The following is a 13,235-nucleotide window of genomic DNA, read 5'->3' as shown; positions in this document are numbered from 1 at the left end:
CCATTGATAGTGGCCCGGTGGCCATTAGAAGTATAAAAAAATTTCGTTTATAGGGAAAACATTGCACTTACATTGCTTCACGGTGCAACACGCTTCATGGGCTCAAAGGGTTAGGCACATTTTCCCTCTCAGTCATACCTGTTTGGACCCAAAATACGAGCTATTCAGTTGAAAAGTAGATTTAAAAGTAGATTTAAAACAGCCATCTGAGTTTAGCGTTTCTGATTAAAAAGTCAGAGATTGAAAACCCTTTTAGGGGGCCGACTCTGCTACATGCCGCGTTACTCACTTGTTGCTGAGAGGCTCGCCGTATTTTCACCTATTCGGTTCTGCCCTGAGGCCCGGATCGTGTTTTCTCGGCGTTCCCGGCCCGTTATTATTACTTTCGTGTTGTGCACGCATGACGTAATGCGTCATGGAACATCAAAAGGACACGTGACAATCGGGGATTAGTGTTCGAGTGCGTTAACTCATACTCGAACGGATTTTTTTCTTTTTTTAGTTATTATGTTATTCTGAAATTCAACATCATAATACCTGGTTATGTTCAAACAGGGGATGCAAGTGGCTTAATTCGCTAAATTACTAGCGTGAATATACCTCCGGTTGCTAATGTGTGTACACTTCCGGTTTGTTCCTAGTCATTGCTAGACCGATAACCTCCGGCCAATCACGGGGTTGTCACTATTTGAGTTGGAATAAAGATATACATTGGGCGGTACAAAGACATATAGGGCACTCATTCAGTGGTTAAAACCTAATGGTGAGTTAATGTTGTACACTTTGAACCATAAAAAATTATCTTTCTTAGTTCTTAAAAGTGAAAGAAAGTTATTCAAAAATCTACTTGGGGATATATTCCAAGTCCAATTTTGCTGAGACTCAACTGCTGTGGGACAAAAAGCGGTTAAACTGGGGCATAAAATCGGATTCAGATTGTTAAACATTGATCATGTACATAATTCTCAATGTTAGTAATTTTTATCGAGTTTAAACAGAGCATGGGGTTGTTTTCTCACGTAAAAATCAAAACAATATCATCTTAAAACGCTACCCCAAGGGATGTCATCATTCAGTCCCACTTGGTGGGATGACAATCGGTGTATCCATCTCTGCTCCAGCTCGAACGACCTTTGTTCACTGGCACCTTGTAGATGTTCTATTATAGTCCAGTGAAAACTGTCTTGGGAATGTTTTTGCTCCAAAAAATGAGAAGTCATTTTTGTATTGTTCTTGCCACAGCGTATGCTACTTCTATGTTCACACATACGGAGTTTCACCATTCTTCTTGTCATTCCCACATACTTTAGATCCCATGGGCAAGTTATTAAATATACCACATTGGGAGTATTGCAAATTGTGTGGGTTCTTTGTTCCCAAATTTTATCGGATTCCAGAGTTAAAGTTTTGGAAGTGCTCGTAAGTGGGCAAACACTACAATTACCACATGGATAGTGGCCTACCACTGGTGGTAATCCCCACATGTTCAGGACATTTTGAGTGGGTTCCTGTCTCTTTTTGGGGCGGGTGTGCACTAAAGCATCCTTCAGGCTTTTAGCCCTTTTGTAAGAGAATAGAGGTTTTTCCCAATTGCAGGAATTAGATGTAAGAATCCTCCAGTGTTTGGAAATGCTGCGTGCCACCATATTTGAGGCTGTGTTAAATGTTGTTACACAGGTAAGTGGTACCTCTTTATTCTCAGTTTGGGGTTTCTCCTCCAAGAGGGCATCTCGATTTTGATTCCGAGCCCTTTTGCAGCTGGTTGTCAGTAGATGTTTAGGATATCCTCTAACTTGCATCTTTTCTGTAAGATCTTGGGCCTGTGTTTTATAATCATGTACATCTGAGCAGTTCCTCCGAATGCGGAGAAACTGCCCAAAGGGCAGATTCTCCCTTAGTGGGCGCGGGTGGAAACTGGTATAATGTAACAAATTATTCTTACTGGTAGGTTTGTAATGGGTTTTAGTTCTTAATTCATTTCCTACCCTCTCAATGGTCACATCCAAGAATACTACAGTCGATTCACTGTACTCATGGGTAAATTTCAAATTTGCGTCACAATCGTTGACCCATCTGAAGAAGGTGATCAATCGTTCTTCGTCCCCTCTCCAGATTAACAACACATCATCTATGTATCTTTGCCATAGAATGATGTTCTCATAAAAGGGGTTGTCCGATGATAAAATATGTATTTTTTCAAAATTGAAAACATATAAACCCGCTACGCTTGGGGCAAAGGTGCTCCCCATGGAAGTTCCGGTAGCTTGTAAATATAACCGGTCTTCATATTGGAAAAAATTCCTTTTGAGGGCCAGGGAGGCACATTCCACTACAAAGGATTTGGATGTATTATAATCCCATCTGTTGTTATCAAGTGTGTGGGCAATTACCTCTATGGTCGCATCTTGCGGAATGCAAGTGTAAAGGCTTTCTATATCCAATGTAGCTAGAAAGCATTGTCCGTCTGGTAAGGTTATTGATTTTAGCATCATCAATAGACTTTTTGTGTCCTTGATATATGTACTGGTAGTTTCCACTATTGGTCTCAAAAAGAAATCACAGTATTTGGACAAGGGTTCCAACAGGGAACCCAACCCAGAGACGATTGGTCTTCCTGGGGGTGGAAGAATCCCTTTATGTGTTTTTGGGAGGGTGTAGAAATAGGGAATTTTTCCCTCTGATGTTGTCAAGAAGTCTGCTTCCTGTTTTGTGATTAGGCCCTCATACTCTGCTGATGTGACTAATTCCATAATCTCAGATCTCAGACTTTCAGTTGGATCCTCCCTCAGTGAGATGTAATTAGTTTCATTATTCAGTAGGCGTCTGCACTCTTGATCATAGGCTCTTTTATGTTGGATGACCAGACCTCCGCCCTTATCTGCACTCTTTATTACTATTTCAGTGTTGTTCTGTAATGATCGTATAGCCTTGAATTCTCCCGAAGTTAGATTTTTATAGGGATTTGGTGGTGCTAAGGATTCAATTTCTTTAACCACGGCTTGTTCAAAAGCCAATATTTCCGGTGGAACACTGTGTTGTGGTGGTTGAAAAGTAGATTTTACTCTGAAATTGGTATCACTCTGTGTCATCTGATTGGTATCTATCGTTTGTTTCTCAAAGAAACTCTTGAGTCTCAATTTTCGAAAAAAATCAGTCAACTCACACCGTAGTTTAAAAATATCCAGGTTGGGAGTCGGAACAAAGCCAAGACCTTTCTCTAAGATACTTTTCTCATCTTCAGTGAGGACTATGTCAGTTAAGTTAGTTATTAAACTATCTGATTGCTTGGGCCTGCTCTCTGGTCTGCGGTTTTGCTTCTCGTGTTGTCGCCCACTGAGTCCGTCTGTTCCCAATGGACCTGATTCTGCCCCTTCCGTTTGCCCCTGGAGCCCCGGCCTCTCCCTAAAAAAGGCGGCTGGAACATAGGTGGTTGAAAAAATGGAGGTTGTATTTGGCCGAAGGGTTGGTTCCAACCCATCATGGGAGGAAAAGGAGTTTGAGGGGGGAAGGCATTATGGAATTGTGGGCCATTCTGCTGGTAAGTTTGCCAGTATGGATTAAACATTCCTCTCCCTCTGCCTCTTCCTTTATTTCTCCTGTTACCACTCCCTGTGCTGGAACCACTTGACTGTGAATCATCAGAGGTATCTGAACTATGATCTGTTTTAGTAGGAGGCGTATATTCTGCTACGGAGTAGGGATATACTTTATCATATGACCATTTCTTAAGATCTTTTTGCAATTTCTGACCTTTAGATTGGGCGAGATTTTCTTTGTAATCATTCATCTCTTTATTCAAGTCATCCAATTTTTTCTTCCAACCTGTCAGAGTTGCTTTAAAATGTGCCTCCATAGTTTGTATCTCCAGTTGGATGGTTTCTGATAATCGTAAAGCAGTCTTAATTATTAAAACCGCCCAGTCACGTGTGCAGTGCCAGGCTATTTGGGCCCATTCCTTTCTGAACACTGCATCCTCCAGGAAAATTCTCGGTGCGTTGGTTACCAACAACCCTTTGGGTGCTGTGTTTTTTAAAAGGTACTGTTTCAACATTGTACCATGCAAAATCGCTCTTATACGGCTCCTCTTCAACTCACCTAGTTAGTCCCACTCCGGTGTTTGGGAGATCGTTTGTGATATCGAGGCATCTGCAAATAAATTTGCATCCCCTAATAATGCGTCAACTTCTTCTCTACTAAAGGAGAGACCCAAGTCCTCCATCTTTCTGTTATGCTGTGAAACTATTTGATTTGATACTCTCGCAGCTGTGCTTTCTAAAAGTGGTATTTTCAAACACACAATTTAAAAATCATCTTTACCAAAAGATGCATTTTTATATTCTGAGTTCAGAGATCCCAAACGCCACCTTTCCATCTTGTCCCAATGGAAAGTTATACTTATAAGATATTTTAAATAAACTCCCATCCTATCCTATGGGACAGGTAGCTTTTCAATAGTGAAAGACGAAAGTCACTGCATTTCGCTATCAGGACATGAAACACATATTAGTACATGTCCTACCTTTCACATACACTGCAACCTGCCCATAGGAGTAACTTGGGCCTACCTTAGCGGTGACTCACATGTCCTTGAAAAGAAGTTAGGGCCTGGCAAATGGGTGTGCTTGCCAGGTCGACATGTCGGCAGTAGATATTGCGCACAGACGCTGCAGTGGAAGGTCTGAGACCCCTTTTGAAAGTCTCTTGTGTGGGTGAGACAATCAGTGCTGCAGGTCCACTAGCAGCATTTGACTTACATGCCCTGGGCACACACAGTGCACTATATTAGGGACTTAGTAGCAAGTCAGACAAACCAATCAGGAAAACACCAATCCATATGCACAATTTACATTGGGAGCACTTGCACATTGGCACTGATCAGCAATAGCAAAGTGCCCAAAGCTTCTAGACCAAAGCAAAACCAAAGGGGGATGATGGATAGAGTGTTGAACATTGCAAGCACTCACCCCTAGTCAACTGATCTGGGTTTAATCTATCATCATTCTTAAGCTCACTACGCCACCCTAGTTCAGACATGGCCATATGCAAATCAGTCTGCCCCTGTGCCTCATGGGAACAGTCCAGCCCGAACTGCAAAGCCATGTCTTCCCTGGACCGGCATCAAGCTTCCTGGGACCAGTTTCCGGCTAATCAGCCGTCATCAGCCAGGCTAGCTTGAATCCAGTGGCAAAGTTAGCAAGGGTCCCACGTCTGGGCATACCCTGCCAATTTAGGACGAACAAAGCAAAACCAAAGGGGATGATGGACGGAGTGTTGAACATTGCAAGCACTCACCCCCAGTCAACTGATCTGGGTTTAATCCATCATCATTATTTAGCTCACTCTGCCACCCCAGTTCAGACATGGCCATATGCAAATGAATCTGACCCTGTGCCTCATGGCAACAGTTGGTCGGTCTGCAGTTCGGTCTGGACTGTTCCCATGTGGCACGGTCAAAACTGATTTGCAAATGGCTGGGTCCAAATTGGAATGGCATGGTGAGCAAAAGAACGATGGATTTAACCCAGATCTTTTGACTGCGGGAAAATGTTTTCATTGTCTGCATTCCTTACATCATTTGTTTGCTGCAACATTTCTCGCCCTAAGTGGGATGGGTATGCCCAGACATGGGTCTCTTGCTTACTGCGCGACTTGATTCAAGTTAGCCTGGCTGAAGAAGGGTAACATATCCTGAAACCGGTTCCAGGACGCTTGTTTCCGGTCCAGGGAGGACCTGGCCTGGGAGTTCGGTCTGGACTGTTCCCATGGGGCACAGGGTCAGAACTGATTTGCACATGGCTGGGTACAAACTGGGGTGGCAAAGTGGGTCAAAGAACGATGGATTTAACCCAGATCTTTTGACTGGCGGAGAATGTTTGCATTGTCAGCATTCCGTCAATCATTTGATTGCTGTAACAAAGCATCTGGACCAGCAAAAACGAAATCCAGCACACAGCAAAAACACAGGAGGCAGTGGCAAAAATACAGGGGGAAACCACGCCAAGGATGCCAGGTCTAACATTTTCTCGATTTATTAACTATAAAGACTGCTTTTCTAATGCCTATTTCAAATTGTCCAGAAGAGTCAGCGAATTGCAGGCACTCTCTGTACACTCCTCCTACAACATCTTCTATCCGGACAATCTGGTACTCTGTACACATGACTCGATTTTAAACAAGAGTTTGTCTTGCAGCAAAATGTGGATTTAATCATGTTTCATATTTATTTCAAAACATGGCATATTCATTACAATGTATGCCACATTCAGTTCAGAGCTTCTCGTAGTCACTTAAATGTTGACCATATTAATTTTAAGGCATAACAAATTATTTTCAAATACGTTCACATCCATATCAACATATATCAGATTCAGTTCAGTGTAGGCCATTATCATTTTAACACTAGGTAGATTACTTTGAGTGCATGCCATACTCATTCAATTGTGTATCACATTCATTTAACCTAGGGCAAATTAATTTTAAGAATTGTTATATTTATTGCTATGCTTGTCTTATCCATTATGACATGAGTAATGTGTATTTCAACAGATCAAGATTTAAAAAAACAATTGTTATATTCCTTTGAAAGTGTGTAATTTCGAATTCAACAAACATGTTACTTGTGTCAACATATGTCATGTATGTTTCTACGTATCAGAATGATTTCAAGATTAGCAATACTCATTTCAATGGATGTTATATTAAATTCAAAGCTTCTTATATTCATTTCAGAGTGGGCCATATTCATTTTAAAGCATGCCAAATTAATTTCAACTGTAATCATCTTCATATGAACGTATGTCATATTTATTTCAGAGGTAGTCATATTCATTTTGACACTAGTCATATTTTTTTCAAATTATCTTATATTTGTTTGAACATGTGCCATATTCATAAGACCATGGCTTGTATTCATTGCTGATTGTCTGGCATTCATTTCATGTGTGTCACAGCCATTTGAAAAAGTGTTGCATTCGATTTAATATGTATCATATTCATTCCAAGAGATTTTGTATTCAGTTCAAAGCATCTCATATTCATTTAAGTGTGGGTCATATTCATTTTAATGTACATCAAATTAATTTCAACTGCAATCATATTCATATGAACATGTTTCATATTCAGTTCAGTGTTAATCATATTCATTTTGACACCAGTCATATTTATTTCAACTCATCTTATATTCACTTGAACATGTGTCATATTCATTTGAACATGGCTTGAATTCATTGCTGTATGTCTCACATTAATTTCATGTGTGTCACAGTCATTTTAAAGAGTGTCAAATTCAATTTAATATGTGCCATATTCGTTCCAATGTGGGTTATGTTCATTTCAGCACCAGTCAATATCATTTCAATAAGGTTTATATTCACTTGAGTTCTTGTTGTATTCTTTTCAGCAACAGTCAAATTCCTTTCAGCGTAGTTGTTATACATCTCGGTTTATTTTTTATCCAATTCAAAGTGTGTTATTCACATTGTCCAATAGGTAGAATATTTATTCTGCCATGTTTCATCGGTTCCAATGGATGTTGTATTCAGTTTAAAGCTTCTCATATTCATTTCAGTGTGGGCTATATTCATTTTAATGTGCACCAAATAAATTTCAATGCAATCATATTTATATCAACATGTGTCATATTCAGTTTAGTGTTAGTTATGTTCATTTTGACACTAGTCATAATTATTTCAACTTTTCTTGTATTCATTTGAACACATGTCATATTCAGTTCAGTGTTAGTTATATTAATTTTGACACTAGTCATATTTATTTCAACTTATCTTATATTCATTTGAACATGTGTCATATTCATTTGAACCTGGCTTGTATTCATTGCTGTATGTCTCACATTCATTTCATGTGTGTCACAGTCATTTTAAAGACTGTCAAATTCAATTTAATATGTGCCATATTCGTTCCAATGTGGGTTATATTCATTTCAGCACCAGTCTGTATCATTTCAATAAGGTTTATATTCACTTGAGTTCTTGTTGTATTCTTTTCAGCAACAGTCATATTCCTTTCAGCGTAGTTACTATACATCTCAACATACCTTTTATCCAATTCAGAGTGTGTGTTATTCCTGTTGTCCACCAGGTAGTATATTCACTCTGCCATGTTTAGTCTTTGTTCAGACATATGTTACATTCATTCTGCTGTGTCTGAAATTTATTTTGTAGCGCTCCATGCATTTCAGGAGATGTCTTATATGGGGGATCTGTAATTTTGACATGAACGGCTTCCCATACTAAAACAATCTGTGCTTAGCATAGTGTCCCGCCTAAAAAATGTGCTGCTTCTGTCATTGTATCCAGATAAATAATACAACGAGTAACAATACACATACAAGAAGCCTGGACTATTAGCTTTGTCAATTGTTGTTAGCTGCATAAGCTAAATAAGCAACAACTGTGGCTTCGTTGTACATAACATTGAAAATGGTTCAGTTCTGGAATGACGAGACTGTAAAAGCACTATAACAGGTCTCTTCAAAGGCAGTGAAGGGTGGTGCTGCTGCTGCCGTAAGCTTTTTTTTCACCATGAGGGCAAAAATGGAGAGCCCAATAGAGACTCTTATCAGCACAGCAAGAAGTAAAGCACGCGCACCAAAACACTATTTAAAAAACAGGATATTTATCTGTTTAACCCGGGCACTGCGCAAAAACTGGGACATTTATCTGTTTAACGCGGGCACTGCGCAAAAACCTGGACACTTCTTTAATTTGGAGCAAAGTTTCGGGACACTGGGACACTGCTCCAAACACCGGGACTGTCCAGGGAAAACCGGGACATCTGGCCATCCTACCTATCATGGCATTGGTCAATAGTGGGGGATGTTTTAAATGCTAATGCAACTGGTCACAGCCATCAATATCCCCTCTCTTCCCTCCGGTCCAGATCATTAAGTCCAGGTCCCATAGTTTTTCTTCGAAGCTTTCCGAATGCTGGGGTTACCATATACCTGTTGTGTCCATTTTCCATTCCACATCATTCTTGTTTCTCCCATCCCCGACACTGCCTGTGGCTTTATCTTGCATGTTCTTTTTTTTATCCATGCATTCTCACATTGTCACTGTTTTCCAGTCTTTCTCATCCTTCTTAACTCTCCCCTTTCAGCATTTCTCTTCCGCTGGATCAAAGTCTGAAGGTGAAAAATATTCTCCAGCTCCCAAAAATGAGTGCCAGTGCCCTCCGCCGGCACGCACGCAGGCCCTCACGGGTATGTTAGCTATCCTACGGAAATGCCCCATTGGACAGTCATGGAGAGGGTAGCGCTCTAGTTCAGGGTAATCAGAATTTTAAAGCCAAAAATCGGGACATTTCCCAAAAATAGAATAAGGACTTCAATTTTACTTCAACCCAATGCACAGAATGACAGTGCTTCTTAGCAGAGAATTACAGAAGAGGCAGTAATAAAATACATAAAATGCCATTCTTAGAGCCAATAGCTTGCCTGTTAATTAAATTGTTTTCTTATAACAGCTGCTAACTATCTCTGCTTTGCAAAACATAAAAATATACCTCCCACCGTTTTCTACCGTCCCTCTCTAAAAACCTGGACATGAGCTTAATTTCCTGAAATCTGCCGGGACAGCTGGTGAAAAAACTGGACTGTTCGGGCAAATCCGGGACACCTGGTCACCCTACTCTAGTTCTCAGAACCTTGCGCTCTCTAAAGTAGAAGAATATGGAACATGGCCTGCTCGACCACGACACCCCCCAGGGATGTGCCATGTCTACTGCTTGGCGGGGGCCATGCCAGACATGTCACATGCAAAGGGCGTGTCTACCAAGACATCATGGCTTAGGCAAGAGATAGGAATGTAGGAGCAGTGTGAGAGCTGCTGGGGCATCACACCTACATCAGTGCCAAGAGATGCCTTCAATGCACACTGCCAGGCTGGACACACCATCTCGCTCATACCATCCCTCACATCAAACCATACAAAATGGCCCACTGGGGCAATGCACCAGTTCCAACACGCCAATTCATTTATTAGCATAAAGGAATCTCAGTACCACATTTTCACCATGGTCTACCACAGGGGCATGCAATACAACAAGAGCTTGTGTTATCTGGGCATAGGAAGAAGAGGATACGAAATAATGGGGAGCGCTTTGATGTTTCCCTAAAACGTTCTAGCAAGGCCCCAAGGCCATTGTTCTTTGATGAACACAGGAAGTAAAATTTTCTGTCTCTCAGGTAGGGTGGCCAACTGGCATGGGTGCAAATTCAGGACGGCAAGTGTAAAAATTCAAGACAATGGGTCAAAATTCAGGACAGAAGGTCACAATTCGGGTCACAAAAAATCAGACAAAAGGCACATTTTACACACACATCAGAGGAGGCCAGGCAAGATGCATATACAGTACTCTTTTTGAAACCAAGCACCTTATGTCTCATATATGCAAATGCCATGAACTTGTACCGGTCTTTTCATGGGCTGAAAGAGGCATTAGCATCAAACCATGTGTTTCTCTATCAAAGGGGTGAGGATAAGGACATAGGAATAGAAAACCAGAATAACTTCCTATTTACAGGGTTTATTTTTGCAGAACGGAGTTGTAAACAGTTTATCAGTCTTGGAAGGATGAATAGCCGAGCGAGCCCTGACAGGATTCAGAGCTGTGTGCTGTAGGATATACGGAAGTCAGCAATGGGAATCTGACTCACTGAGTTATCTTACAGTTTACGGTGCTATTGCACACTTTTGCATACTATTTCATAAAGTAGAAAATGTATACTTAGAGGACCATATTCTCTTTGCCAAACTCCTAGATGGCTATCTCACGGCTTGCCATACAGCAGTTGAAAATAAATCACAAATCAACTGATATTTAGCAGTTCCATCTCTGTAAGTTTTTTTTCCTCAAGTTTGCTGTATGCTTCTCTCTGTCGCTTGAACTCCTCTTTCACAGCTTGGTTGTCCTAGTCTCTTGGTCTTTCAATAAATGTTCGAGTTCATGAACTCAGCCTACTACCTGTACCTTGCAAAAACAAAATATTGTGTCATCAGGAAGCTTCAAGGATTGCAGCAATTAACCCCTCCCAAGCAGCCTTTCACACATTTGCATTTCTTTGGGGAAGCAGACACCCTGGGCTTATTTCTTTTCAGCCGTCTGCCCCTCCCTCTGGAATGCAGCACAGGAGAATCCCTTGCCTGGCAGCTGGGGAAGCTAAAGTGTGCAAATAATCTTTTGTACTTTAGGTGAGAGGCTGAAATTATGGACAAATGCTGTCCGTGAAGACATTCATCAGGGACAACGGATTTAAGGTCTAATTTATAGACTGTATGTGAAAATTACGGACGGTTGGTCACCCTACTCTTAGGGCAGATATGAGCAGCAGTGCCAGCAGACTGCACCAACACACCTGCCTGCCACATTTGTGTCAAATGTTAAGGCTGTATAAAGTTACTAAATTGCAGTCATACTCTCAGCCTTCAACCTTATAATGCCGATAACGGCAGTGTGCCGGAGATCTGTCTGCAATTGTAAGGGTCAGCCGGTTTGTCCAAGAATCAGGGAACCTGGCCCAAGACTCTGTGGCCAGAATTCTCAGGCAGAAGGGACATTATTCCACAGACCACATTCTTTTGTAGGACCCCTTGCTCATGTTGCGAAATCTAATTGTACATTTTGAAGCTTGCCTGATGGTTCCTTATGACCAGGGCCACTGGAATTATGCAATTGTGCTGCTGTGGCGATATTGCACAATTGTAGATTTGCTGCATTTGCCACACAGACGGTCATCTGTCGCATAATCTGCACACTTTAACAACAACAAATAGTTTCTAGCTCAAACGGTTCAAAAGTTAGTATAAACGCAGTGACACGTTTTCTCAAGTGAAAAGACCTTTTGTAGCTTATTGCTATGTTTTGGTGTTAAACTGGTACTAATGAGATACAACTATAGCCCATACAGTGTTTACAAGTTTAAAAATAACTGAATAATGAGGCAATACTATCCAAAAATGTGCTGCATAATTTGACCCTCTCCTGCCTCATAATTCCAGTGGCCTTGCTTATGATGAACCTGCTACTGCAGCTGAAACCGCTAGGTGGCACAAGATTATGTGGCTGCTGTGCTTCTCATTCCCCGACGACACACTTCTTACCGAAGAAAGAGGTGTTCATGACATTTGGGATCCCAATGCATTCTGGATTTGGGGCCACAAAAAGATGCGCCATGCCTGCATACTAGCCTTGAAGAGTATTTTGATTTCCGACCTAAACGTTCGTACAGGACCCCAAAACCAGAGTTCTGGAATGAACAAGGTTCTGCTTCCCCCAAGCCAGAAGTGAGCTTTGGTGTCCAGTAGACTGCACCATTTTACACCCCAGACAGCATGATGTTTCTTCTCCAATTTAACGTCATTTAAAGGCAGTAGCAGACATGACCTTCAGTATAAAATACTAATAAAAGCAGTTGCCTATGATATTTCTCCAATGGTAAGAATTCTACAGAAGGGGTCCATACACACAGGAATCAGGGAAGATAGTCCAAGACATTCCAGCCAGCCATTTAGAGGTAAGGATAGTATGGGTTTTTCCCTAAAAGTTCTTATAGGATCTAATTACGCTAAATTTAGTCCTTGCCTTCCCTTCCAAATTTAGCACTGCTGGTCTTTTATTTGCCTGTTGAATGTGGTTGAGCGGAGTAAACACTTCAAAATTATACTTACAATTTAGCCATGTTTAAAAGACCACAGCCTCTGAATTCCAGTTTATGGATTTTATTATTAGGCAAAAAATAATTGAATATAAACATCTGAGAATCAGCGAATATGGGTACATAAAAATCAATATGGAGCCAAACCTACGATTATAATTAATTCGGCATAAGAGGCATAATGTAAAGCACTCCAAAATCAAAATGCAACCCAGAATTGAGGCTGAGTCCAAATCCTTCTTCATTAGGAAGGAAAGCATAAGTTATCTTTCCCTACACTACTCTCATTGAGGATCCTGGTTATTTCCCCTATATCATTTCCCAAAGGTGTCAGCACGTGTAGACTTCCTAAGCAGTACTCACGTTAAATGGGTAAGATATCTTAAGGCTATGGAGCTCGCTCTTAAGATGCTCCTTCTCTTCCAAAAATGTAGAAATCAGATTTTCTGTCCCTGTGCAAAATACAAAAAGACAATCTTCTGCCTACACAACATCATCTAAAATTTTCCATTTTACCCCGGTTGTATTTTTCTACAAAAGCCGTGTTGTTTAGCTCCTGTTT

The sequence above is a fragment of the Lissotriton helveticus genome, chromosome 7 (assembly GCF_964261635.1).
Source record: "Lissotriton helveticus chromosome 7, aLisHel1.1, whole genome shotgun sequence".
In the NCBI taxonomy this organism is placed as follows: Eukaryota; Metazoa; Chordata; class Amphibia; order Caudata; family Salamandridae; genus Lissotriton; species Lissotriton helveticus.
The sequence above is the reverse complement of the archived record's forward strand: the minus strand, read 5'-3'. Positions refer to the sequence as shown.